Below are 13,983 nucleotides of genomic sequence, written 5' to 3' on the forward strand. Positions count from 1 at the left end.
AGCATGATGTTTTCATGGCTTGTCCGTTTTTTGATATCTTTGCTATGCTAGATCATTGCGCATCTCGGTACACCATCGGAGGCATTCATATAGAGTCATATCTTTGTTCTGGATATCGAGTTGTAATATTGAGTTGTAAGTAAATAAAAGTGTGATGATCATCATTATTAGAGCATTGACCCATGAAAAAAAGAGGGCAAAGAAGCCTAAATAAAAAAAGGGGCAAAAGAAGCCTGCAAAAAAGGGGGCAATGTTAAAGTAGCACCATGTTCTTCATATAGAGTCTCTTGAGTTATCACTTTTATATACTAGTGGGAATTTTCATTATAGAACTTGGCTTGTATATTCCGATGATGGGCTTCCTCAAATGCCCGAGGTCTTCATGAGCAAGCAAGTTGGATGCACACCCACTTAGTTTCCAGTTTGAGCTTTCATACACTTATAGCTCTTAGTGCATCCGTTGCATGGAAATCCCTACTCCTCACATTGACATCAATTGATGGGCATCTCCATAGCCTATTGATTAGCCGCGTCAATGTGAGACGTTCTCCTTTTTGTCTTCTCCACACAACCTCCTGAAGGAAATATGCCCTAGAGGCAATAATTAAGTTATTATTTATTTCCTTATATCATGATAAATGTTTATTATTCATGCTAGAATTGTATTAACCGGAAACATAATACATGTGTGAATACATAGACAAACAGAGTGTCACTAGTATGCCTCTACTTGACTAGCTCGTTAATCAAAGATGGTTATGTTTCCTAACCATAGACAAAAGAGTTGTTATTTGAGTAACGAGGTCACATCATTAGTTGAATGATCTGATTGACATGACCCATTCCATTAGCTTAGCACCTGATCGTTTAGTATGTTGCTATTGCTTTCTTCATGACTTATACATGTTCCTATAACTATGAGATTATGCAACTCCCGTTTGCCGGAGGAACACCTTGGGTGCTACCAAACGTCACAACGTAACTGGGTGATTATAAAGGAGCATTACAAGTGTCTCCAAAAGTAGATATTGGGTTGGCGTATTTCGAGATTAGGATTTGTCACTCCGATTGTCGGAGAGGTATCTCTGGGCCCTCTCGGTAATGCACATCACATAAGCCTTGCAAGCACTGCAACTAATATGTTAGTTGTGAGATGATGTATTACGGAACGAGTAAAGAGACTTGCCAGTAACGAGATTGAAATAGGTATTGGATACCGACGATCGAATCTCGGGCAAGTAACATACCAATGACAAAGGGAACAACGTATGTTGTTATGCGGTCTGACCGATAAAGATCTTCGTAGAATATGTAGGAGCCAATATGGGCATCCAGGTCCCGCTATTGGTTATTGACCGGAGACGTGTCTCGGTCATGTCTACATTGTTCTCGAACCCGTAGGGTCCGCACGCTTAAGGTTACGATGACAGTTATATTATGAGTTTACATGTTTTGATGTACCGAAGGAGTTCGGAGTCCCGGATGAGATTGGGGACATGACGAGGAGTCTCGAAATGGTCGAGACGTAAAGATTCATATATTGGATGATATGGTTAGGCCAAGGGGTCAAGCCCATGAGGCTTTAGATCGGTGCAAAAGGAGTTTTGCGGAGTCTAGGGGGCCAAACGCCGGAGACCCTGGCGTCTGGCCCTGGGCCAGACGCCGAGGCCCATGGCGTCTGGGCCAGATGCCAAGGATTGTGGCGTTTGGTCCTGGAGTCCGAGTGGGACTCTTGCCTTCCGGGAAAAACTGACTTTGAGGAGGCTTTTGCTCCAAGTTTCGTCCCCGGGGCTCAACATATAAATAGAGGGGCAGGGCTAGCACCAAAGACACAACAATTGATCCCTTGGATCTCTTAGCCGTGTGCGGTGCCCCCCTCCACCATAGTCCACCTCGATAATATCATAGCGGTGCTTAGGCGAAGCCCTGCGACGGTAGAACAGCAAGATCGTCACCACGCCGTCGTGCTGACGGAACTCTCCCTCGACACTCGGCTGGATCGGAGTTCGAGGGACGTCATCGAGCTGAACGTGTGCTAGAACTCGGAGGTGCCGTAGTTTCGGTGCTTGATCGGTCGGGCCGTGAAGACGTACGACTACATCAACCGCGTTGTGCTAACGCTTCCGCTTACGGTCTACAAGGGTATGTAGACAACACTCTCCCATCTCGTTGCTATACATCACCATGATCTTGCGTGTGCGTAGGAAATTTTTGAAATTACTACGAAACCCAACAGTGGCATCCGAGCCTAGGTTACTTATGTTGATGTTATATGCACGAGTAGAACACAAGTGAGTTGTGGACGATACAAGTCATACTGCCTACCAGCATGTCATACTTTGGTTCGGCGGTATTGTTGGACGAGACGACCCGGACCAACCTTACGCGTACGCTTATGCCAGACCGGTTCCCTCGACGTGCTTTGCACATAGATGGCTTGCGGGCGACTGTCTCTCCAACTTTAGTTGAACCGAGTATGGCTACGCCCGGTCCTTGAGAAGGTTAAAACGGAGTCTATTTGACAAACTATCGTTGTGGTTTTGATGCGTAGGTGAGATTGGTTCTTACTTAAGCCCGTAGCAGCCACGTAAAACATGCAACAACAAAGTAGAGGACGTCTAACTTGTTTTTGCAGGGCATGTTGTGATGTGATATGGTCAAAGCATGATGCTGAATTTTATTGTATGAGATGATCATGTTTTGTAACCGAGTTATCGGCAACTGGCAGGAGCCATATGGTTGTCGCTTTATTGTATGCAATGCAATCGCGATGTAATGCTTTACTTTATTACTAAACGGTAGTGATAGTCGTGGAAGCATAAGATTGGCGAGACGACAACGATGCTACGATGGAGATCAAGGTGTCGCGCCGGTGACGATGGTGATCATGACGGTGCTTTGGAGATGGAGATCACAAGCACAAGATGATGATGGCCATATCATATCACTTATATTGATTGCATGTGATGTTTATCTTTTTATGCATCTTATCTTGCTTTGATTGACGGTAGCATTATAAGATGATCTCTCACTAAATTATCAAGAAGTGTTCTCCCTGAGTATGCACCGTTGCCAAAGTTCCTCGTGCCCAGACACCACGTGATGATCGGGTGTGATAAGCTCTATGTCCATCTACAACGGGTGCAAGCCAGTTTTGCACACGCAGAATACTCAGGTTAAACTTGACGAGCCTAGCATATACAGATATGGCCTCGGAACACGGAGACCGAAAGGTCGAGCGTGAATCATATAGTAGATATGATCAACATAACGATGTTCACCATTGAAAACTACTCCATCTCACGTGATGATCGGTCATGGTTTAGTTGATTTGGATCACGTAATCACTTAGAGGATTAGAGGGATGTCTATCTAAGTGGGAGTTCTTAAATAATATGATTAATTGAACTTTAATTTATCATGAACTTAGTCCTGGTAGTATTTTGCAAATTATGTTGTAGATCAATAGCTCGCGTTGTTGCTTCCCTATGTTTATTTTGATATGTTCCTAGAGAAAATCATGTTGAAAAATGTTAGTAGCAATGATGCGGATTGGATCCGTGATCTGAGGTTTATCCTCATTACTGCACAGAAGAATTATGTCCTTGATGCACCGCTAGGTGACGGACCTATTGCAGGAGCAGATGCAGATGTTATGAACGTTTGGCTAGCTCAATATGATGACTACTTGATAGTTTAGTGCACCATGCTTAATGGCTTAGAATCGGGACTTCAACGACGTTTTGAACGTCATGGAGCATATGAGATGTTCCAGGAGTTGAAGTTAATATTTCAAGCAAATACCCGAGTTGAGAGATATGTAGTCTCCAACAAGTTCTATAGCTAAAAGATGGAGGAGAATCGCTCAACTAGTGAGCATGTGCCCAGATTGTCTGAGTACAACAATCGCTTGAATCAAGTGGGAGTTAATCTTCCAGATAAGATAGTGATTGACAGAATTCTCTAGTCACCATCACCAAGTTAGTAGAACTTCGTGATGAACTATGATATGCAAGGGATAACGGAAACAATTCCCAAGCTCTTCGTAATGCGGAAATTGACGAAGGTAGAAATCGAGAAAAACATCAAGTGTTGATGGTAGACAAGACCACTAGTTTCAAGAAAAGGGCAGAGGGAAGAAGGGGAACTTCAAATAGAATGGCAAGCAAGTTGCTGCTCAAGTGAAGAAGCCCAAGTCTGGTCCTAAGCCTGAGACTAAGTGTTTCTACTGCAAAGGGACTGGTCACTGGAAGCGGAACTACCCCAAGTGATTGGCAATAAGAAGGATGGCAAAGTGAACATAAGTATATTTTATATACATGTTATTGATGTGTACTTTACTAGTGTTTATGGCAACCCCTCAGTATTTGATACTAGTTCAGTTGCTAAGATTAGTAACTCGAAACGGGAGTTGCAGAATAAACAGAGACTAGTTAAGGGTGAAGTGACGATGTGTGTTGGAAGTGGTTCCAAGATTGATATGATCATCATCGCACACTCCCTATACTTTCGGGATTAGTGTTGAACCTGAATAAGTGTTATTTGGTGTTTGCGTTGAGCATGAATATGATTTGATCATGTTTATTGTAATACGGTTATTCATTTAAGTAAGAGAATAAATTGTTGTTCTGTTTACATGAATAAAACCTTATATGGTTACACACCCAATGAAAATAGTTCGTTGGATCTCGATCGTAGTGATACACATAATCATAATATTGAAACCAAAAGATGCAAAGTTAATAATGATAGTGCAACTTATTTGTAGCACTACCGTTTAGGTCATATTGGTGTAAAGCGCATGAAGAAACTCCATGCTGATGGGATTTTGGAATCACTTGATTATGAATCACTTGATGCTTGCGAACCATGCCTTTTGGGCAAGATGACTAAAACGCCGTTCTCCGGAACAATGAAGCAAGCAACAGATTTGTTGGAGATCATACATACTGATGTATGTGGTCCGGTGAATATTAAAGCTTGCAGCAGGTATCATTATTTTCTGACCTTCACAGATGATTTGAGCAGATATGGGGATATCTACTTGATGAAACATAAGTTTGAAACATTTGAACAGTTCAAAGAATTTCAGAGTGAAGTGGAAAATCATCGTGACAAGAAAATAAAGTTTCTACGATCTGATCGCGGAGACAAATATTTGAGTTACGAGTTTGGTCTTCAATTAAAACAGGAATAGTTTCACAAACTCATGCCACATGGAACACCACAGCATAATGGTGTGTCCGAACGTCATAACCGTACTTTATTAGATATATAGTGCAATCTATGATGTCTCTTACGGATCTACCACTATCGTTTTGGGGTTATGCATTAAAGACAGCTACATTCACATTAAATAGGGCACCATCTAAATCCGTTGAGGCGACACCATATGAACTATGGTTTGGCAAGAAACCTAAGCTGTCGTTTCTTAAAGTTTGGGGTTGCAATGCTTATATGAAAATATTTCATCCTGATAAGCTCAAACTCAAATCGGAGAAGTGCGTCTTCATAGGATATCCAGAGGAAACTATTGGATACACCTTCTACCACAGATCCGAAGGCAAGACCTTTTTTGCTAAATTCGGAAACTTTCTGGAGAAGGGGTTTCTCTTGAAAGAAGTGAGTGGGAGGAAAGTAGAACTTGATGAGGTAACTGTACCTGCTCCCTTATTGGAAAGTAGTACATCACAGAAAACTGTTTTTGTGACACCTACACCAGTTAGTGAGGAAGCTAATGATGATGATCATGAAACTTCAGAACAAGATACTACTGAACCTCGTAGATCAACCAGAGTAAGATCCGCGCCAGAGTGGTACGGTAATCCTGTTCTGAAAGTCATGCTACTAGATCATGATGAAACCTACGAACTATGAAGAAGCGATGATGAGCCCAGATTCCGCAAAGTGGCTTGAAGCCATGAAATCTGAGATGGGATCCATGTATGAGAACAAAGTATGGACTTTGGTTGACTTGCCCGATGATCGGCAAGCAATTGAGAATAAATGGATCTTTAAGAAGAAGACTGACGCTGATGGTAATGTTACTGTCTACAAAGCTCGACTTGTCGCAAAAGGTTTTTGGCAAGTTCAAGGGATTGACTACGATTAGACCTTCTCACCCGTAGCGATGCTTAAGTCCGTCCGAATCATGTTAGCAATTGCCGCATTTTATGATTATGAAATTTGGCAGATGGATGTCAAAACTGCATTCCTGAATGGATTTCTGGAAGAAGAGTTGTATATGATGCAACCGGAAGGTTTTGTCGATCCAAAGGGAGCTAACAAAGTGTGCAAGCTCCAGCGATCCATTTATGGACTGGTGCAAGCCTCTCGGAGTTGGAATAAACGTTTTGATAGTGTGATCAAAGCATTTGGTTTTATACAGACTTTCGGAGAAGCCTGTATTTACAAGAAAGTGAGTGGGAGCTCTACAACATTTCTGATAAGTATATGTGAATGACATATTGTTGATCGGAAATAATGTAGAATTATTCTGTAAAGCATAAAAGGAGTGTTTGAAAGGAGTTTTTCAAAGAAAGACTTCGGTGAAGCTGCTTACATATTGAGTTTCAAGATCTATAGAGATAGATCAAGACGCTTGATAAGTTTTTTCAATGAGTACATACCTTGACAAGATTTTGAAGTAGTTCAAAATGGAACAGTCAAAGAAAGAGTTCTTGCCTGTGTTACAAGGTGTGAAGTTGAGTAAGACTCAAAGCCCGACCACGACAAAAAAAATAGAAAGAGAATAAAAGTCATTTCCTATGCCTCAGTCATAGGTTCTATAAAATATGCCATGCTGAGTACCAGATCTATTGTATACCCTGCACTGAGTTTGGCAAGGGAGTACAATAGTGATCTAGGAGTAGATCACTGGACAGCGGTCAAAATTGTCCTTAGTGGAATAAGGATATGTTTCTCTATTATGGAAGTGAAAAAAGGTTCGTCGTAAAGGGTTACGCCGATGCAAGTTTGACACTAATCTAGATGACTCTAAGTCTCGATCTAGATACATATTGAAAGTGGGAGCAATTAGCTAGAGTAGCTCCATGCAGAGCATTGTTGACATAGAAATTTGCAAAATACATGAGGATCTGAATGTGGCAGACCCGTTGACCAAGATTCTCTCACAAGCAAAACATGATCACACCTTAGTACTCCTTGGGTGTTAATCACATAGCGATGTGAACTAGATTACTGAATCTAGTAAACCCTTTGGGTGTTGGTCACATAGCGATGTGAACTATGGGTGTTAATCACATGGTGATGTGAACTATTGTTGTTAAATCACATGGCGATGTGAACTAGATTATTGACTCTAGTGCAAGTGGGAGACTGAAGGAAATATGCCCTAGAGGCAATAATAAAGTTATTATTTATTTCCTTATATCATGATAAATGTTTATTATTCATGCTAGAATTGTATTAACCGGAAACATAATACATGTGTGAATACATAGACAAACAGAGTGTCACTAGTATGCCTCTACTTGACTAGCTCGTTAATCAAAGATGGTTATGTTTCCTAACCATAGACAAAAGAGTTGTTATTTGAGTAACGAGGTCACATCATTAGTTGAATGATCTGATTGACATGACCCATTCCATTAGCTTAGCACCTGATCGTTTAGTATGTTGCTATTGCTTTCTTCATGACTTATACATGTTCCTATAACTATGAGACTATGCAACTCCCGTTTGCCGGAGGAACACCTTGGGTGCTACCAAACGTCACAACGTAACTGGGTGATTATAAAGGAGCATTACAGGTGTCTCCAAAAGTAGATGTTGGGTTGGCGTATTTCGAGATTAGGATTTGTCACTCCGATTGTCGGAGAGGTATCTCTGGGCCCTCTCGGTAATGCACATCACATAAGCCTTGCAAGCACTGCAACTAATATGTTAGTTGTGAGATGATGTATTACGGAACGAGTAACGAGACTTGCCAGTAACGAGATTGAACTAGGTATTGGATACCGACGATCGAATCTCGGGCAAGTAACATACCGATCACAAAGGGAACAACGTATGTTGTTATGCGGTCTGACCGATAAAGATCTTCGTAGAATATGTAGGAGCCAATATGGGCATCCAGGTCCCGCTATTGGTTATTGACCGGAGACGTGTCTCGGTCATGTCTACATTGTTCTCGAACCCGTAGGGTCCGCACGCTTAAGGTTACGATGACAGTTATATTATGAGTTTACATGTTTTGATGTACCGAAGGAGTTCGGAGTCCCGGATGAGATTGGGGACATGACAAGGAGTCTCGAAATGGTCGAGACGTAAAGATTCAAATATTGGATGATATGGTTATGCCAAGGGGTCAAGCCCATGAGGCTTTAGATCGGTGCAAAAGGAGTTTTGCGGAGTCCAGGGGGCCAAACGCCGGAGACCCTGGCGTCTGGCCCTGGGCCAGACGCCGAGGCCCATGGCGTCTGGGCCAGACGCCAAGGATTGTGGCGTTTGGTCCTGGAGTCCGAGTGGGACTCTTGCCTTTCGGGAAAAACCGACTTTGAGGAGGCTTTTGCTCCAAGTTTCGACCCCGGGGCTCAACATATAAATAGAGGGGCAGGGCTAGCACCAAAGACACAACAATTGATCCCTTGGATCTCTTAGCCGTGTGCGGTGCCCCCCTCCACCATAGTCCACCTCGATAATATCGTAGCGGTGCTTAGGCGAAGCCCTGCGACGGTAGAACATCAAGATCGTCACCACGCCGTCGTGCTGACGGAACTCTCCCTCGACACTCGGCTGGATCGGAGTTCGAGGGACGTCATCGAGCTGAACGTGTGCTAGAACTCGGAGGTGCCGTAGTTTCGGTGCTTGATCGGTCGGGCCGTGAAGACGTACGACTACATCAACCGCGTTGTGCTAACGCTTCCGCTTACGGTCTACAAGGGTATGTAGACAACACTCTCCCCTCTCGTTGCTATACATCACCATGATCTTGCGTGTGCGTAGGAAATTTTTGAAATTACTACGAAACCCAACACCTCCACCATCATATTCTATTCCACCTATAGTGCTATGACCATGGCTCACGCTCATGTATTGCGTGAAAGTTGAAAAGGTTTGAGAACGTCAAAATTATGAAACAATTGCTTGGCTTGTCATCGGGATTGTGCATGCTTTGAATATTTTGTGTGGTGAAGATGGAGCATAGCCAGACTATATGATTTTTTAGGGATAACTTTATTTGGCCATGTTGTTTTGAAAATACATGATTGCTTTATTAGTACGCTTGAATTATTATTGCCTTAATGTCAAATGATAGACTATTGCTTTGAATCACTCGTGTCTTAATATTAATGCCATGATTAGATATATGATCAAGATTATGCTAGGTAGCATTCCACATCAAAAATTATCTTTTTTTTTATCATTTACCTACTCGAGGATGAGCAGGAATTAAGCTTGGGGATGTTGATATGTCTCCGTCATATCTATAATTTTTTATTGTTCCATGCCAATATTCTACAACTTTCATATACTTTTGGCAACTTTTTATACTATTTTGGGACTAACATATCGATCCAGTGCCCAATGCCAATTCCTGTTTGTTGCATTTTTTGTTTCGTAGAAAACCCATGTCAAACGGAGTCCAAACGGGAAAAAAACTGACGGAGATTTTTTTTTGGAATATGTCACATCCCCAGTTTAGGCCTTTCTTGTTTTTGCTTTAGCATCCATGCATCATGTTTAAATTTTATGAAATTTGAAAATGGGGAAGACAGAACCCCCAGAACCCTTTGAATCCAATTAGGGTTTACTAAAATATTTTCAATGAACCTGAAATGCCCTTCTAAAATGTTCATCACCTTTGCCTTGGTCCTAAACCACTGTCAGAAGTGATGCACAGATTTCTAGGTCACTCTAAGGTCACAGGATTAAATCTCTAACTATTTGAATTTGGGCATTTAAATTATAGAAAATATTTCAAATGCTCAAATAATCCCAAACTAAAATGTTCCATGCTGGAAATGTTCCAACTAAGGACCGGGTGCAATTTGGTGATTTTTGGAGTTGCCTAGGTAGTTTTAGAAATGCAACAAACCTATAGAATTTTTAAAAAACAAAAACAAATTAGAAAACAGAAGAGAGGGAGAGCTTACCTGGCGCTCACCTGGCAGCCCAGCCAGCCCACCTGGCAGCCCACTGGCCGGCCCAGCACTGTGCTGGCCCGTGCCAGCCACCTGCTTCCTCTCGCCAGGCAGGCAGAGAGGAGCACGCCGGCATGCGCGCGGGCGCCACGCCACCAGGCTGTCTGCCTGCGTCGCCTGGCCACCGCGACGCCTCACGTCTTCTCCTCGGCGCCACCCCGCAGCCCCCCTGGCCCCTCTCACTCTCTCCCGTGCTCCTCCCCTCCTCTAGCTCTCTCCCTCGCACCACCCGAGCGGGTTCGTTGCCGCCGTTCGCCACCATCGCGGCCACCGCCTCTGCCTCGCCTCGCCGAAGCGCTCAGAAGCTCCGCCTCGACCCCCTCTTCCTCCCCACCGAGACACGCCCTGCCGGAAGCCCTGCAATGCCGTCCTCGACGCCATCTTCGTCCTCTGCACCGATGGCCGCCGTTGCTCGATTCGCCGCCCACAGAGCGTCCCCGGCGTTGCCCCGCACTCGTTGGACTCGTGGTGAGCCGCTGACTCGTTCCCCTCTTCTTCCCATGCCGTTTGGCCGCTCTAGCCGTTATTTCCCCCGGACCCGAGAGCTCACCGCCGCCCAGCCATGTTGCCGTCGTGGCCACCGTCACCTATAGCCGCAACCGAGCACTTCACCGCACTCGCCGTGTCCCTAGGAGCCCGCAGCACCGCTCTGCACCTCCTGCCGTGCATCCTACCGACGACCCCGAGCTCGCCCGAGCTCCGGCCACCACAAACCTCGTTGCCAGCGTTGATTCCGGCGACCATCTGGTCCAGCTCCACCACCCAAAGACGTGGCTCAACCCCGGCTCTCCATAGAACCCAACCACGCCCCAAACCGTGGCCCGTAGCGCCATCCCGACGCGGCCGCCACCGCGATTTGAGGTCGCCGGCGGTTAAACGCCGGCAGCTGACGTGGCGCTATTAGCTTAGGTGCTAAACTCATTTAGTTAGTGCCTGCACCGATGACATGTGGGTCCCCGAGGCCAATTAGTTTAGTCTAACTACCTGTTTAGATTAGTGCTAACCTGCGTGGACCCCATGTGTTAGCTTTGACTTTACTCAAGTCAACGTTGACCAGGCCCCACCTGTCATTGACACTGAACATCACTGTGTCACTGACCAGTGGACCCCACTGGTCAGGTTTGACCTGGGTCAACCCTGTTGACTGCTGACATCATAGTGACGTCACCCTGACGCAATAAAGCATTTTCTGGATTTAGTTTATTCAGGAAATTCCAGAAAAAAGCTTAAACTTGTAAAAATCATAGAAATTCAACCGTAACTCCAAATGAGATAAATTATATATGAAAAATGATCAGAAAAATCCAATCTATCCATCTGTACCATTTTCATGCATGTTAGAACAACTTATAGCTGCTGTTTAGCACAAATCATATAAATGACATTTAAATATCCACATATGGAGTTTGAATTTGAATCTTGGATTCAAACCAACTTCATTTAATCTGGTTTTAGTTGCATTAGCACAAACCACATCATAATGCCATGTCACATTCATGCATCATATTATGCATTGCATTGATTGTATTTCTTCTCTGTTGCCGGTATCTGTCCCCTCTCGATAGACGTGATTCGACGATGTGATCGATGACACCGATGAAGAGCTATATTATCTTCAGAAGTGCCAGACAAGCAAAAACCCCTTGTTCATTTTGATAAAATCCCACTCTCTCGCTCCTGCTCTCTTTTACTGCATTAGGACAACAACGATTCATTTGTTACTTGTTGCGGTAGCTGAACCCCTTTATCCTCTGCATGACCTGTCATTGCCACAGTAAACAGATGAAACCCACTAGCATGAGTAGGAGTTGTTTGAGCCCTGATGTGCCTACTCATTCATGCTTGTTTGTCATGCCTGCAATTGCTTAGAGTTGAGTCAGGTCTGATTCATCGGGGATGAATCGGAGGTGTGTGAACATGTCCTACTGTGTGTGAGCTAAGTGTGTGAACACGATTTGGTAAAGGTAGCGGTGAGAGGCCATGTAGGAGTACATGGTGGGTTGTCTCATTGCAGCCGTCCTCAGGAACTGAGTTCTGTGTTTGTGATCCATGAACAGCTACTACCACACATTGGGATCCTTAATTGACTCTCTCGACTTATTAATCAACATGATCTCCGTACAGGAGTTGCAACTAGTTTCTGGTGTTTGTAGGTAGTGCTAGTAGTCTACCAAGTGGCACCCGGTACAGGTGGGCTTGGGACAGACTAGGCACAGTGGCCCGGTGTACCAAGTGGCACCCGGATGGTGGGCTTGGGAACCCTGCACACATTGTTTGGGGCCGTGAGCGACACCCCGGCCGGATCTCCTTGCGGATGGAACCCGAATAGGCGATAAACCTGGATGAGAGACTTGTGTGGTTAGTCAGGTCGTGGCCGACACCCTCGCTGGGCTTCCGCTTGAAGGTTGCCGAGTACATGTCGTGTAAACGGCGGTAAGTGGTGAGAGCGTGTGTGAAGAAGTACACCCCTGCAGGGTTAATATGATCTATTCGAATAGCCGTGTCCGCGGTAAAGGACTTCTGGGTTGCCTGTACAGTTCATAGACAAGTGAAAGTGGATACTCTAAAATACGCAAGATAAGCGTGAGTGCTATGGATGGCGTTCTCGTAGGGAGACGGGAGCGGATCCATAGTGGTGTATTGATATGGTGAATATGTGGACTCGTGTGCGCCACCTCAAAAGAGTTACTTGCAGTCGTAGTTCAGGATAGCCACCGAGTCAAAGCTGGCTTGATGTAGTTAAACCCCACCATCCCCTTGTTGATAATGATGCATATGTAGTTAGATCTGATGTAAGTCTTGCTGGGTACATTTGTACTCACGTTGCTTAATTTATGTTTTTGCAGAGAGACTTCAGTCTCGCTAGTAGTACCGCGTGGACTTCGACGTTTAGCTTGTTACCTCAGCTACGATCTTGTGCCCTCGGCAGGATCTAGTAGATAGTCAGGCTTCTCAGCCCTTTTCATTTCTAGATGTCTGTACTCAGACATGTTAAGCTTCTGCATGTGCTTTGACTTGTATGCTCTGATTGTTGGGTCATGAGACCCATGTTTGTAATATCTCGCTCCTCGGAGCCTATTGAATAAAATACTTGAGTTGTAGAGTCATGTTGTGATGCCATGTTGTATTTGCACATATCGAGCATATTGTGTGTATGTTATTGAAATGCTTGGTATGTGTGGGATCTGACTATCTAGTTGTTTATCCTTAGTAGCCTCTCTTACCGGGAAATGTCTCCTAGTGCTTCAACTGAGCCATGGTAGCTTGCTACTGCTCCGGAACACTTAGGCTGGCCGGCATGTGTCCTTCTTCGTTCCTGTGTCTGTCCCTTCGGGGAAATGTCACGCGATGAATACCGGAGTCCTGTTAGCCCGCTACAGCCCGGTTCACCGGAGTCCTGTTAGCCTAGTGCTACAGCCTGGATTCACTCGCTGATGACCGACACGTTCGATGCTGGGTCATGGATGCCTGTCCCTGTAAGTATGTGCCACTTTGGGTTTACGACTAGCCATGTCAGCCCGGGCTCCTTATCATATGGATGCTAGCGACACTGTCATATACGTGTGCCAAAAGGCGCAAACGGTCCCGGGCATAGGTAAGGTGACACCCGTGGGGATACCGTGCATGAGGCCGCAATGTGATATGAGGTGTTACATGCTAGATCGATGTGGCATTGAGTCGGGGTCCTGACAGCTTTGGTATCAGAGCTTGGCTGCCTGTAGGATTACCAAGCCAAACTCGTCGAAGTTGAGTCTAGAAATTCTTTAGTTATATAAGGGAATTGATTGTGGGATGGAACGTAAGGCTCTTTTTACTC

Source organism: Triticum dicoccoides, chromosome 6B, assembly GCF_002162155.2.
Source record: "Triticum dicoccoides isolate Atlit2015 ecotype Zavitan chromosome 6B, WEW_v2.0, whole genome shotgun sequence".
NCBI lineage: Eukaryota > Viridiplantae > Streptophyta > Magnoliopsida > Poales > Poaceae > Triticum > Triticum dicoccoides.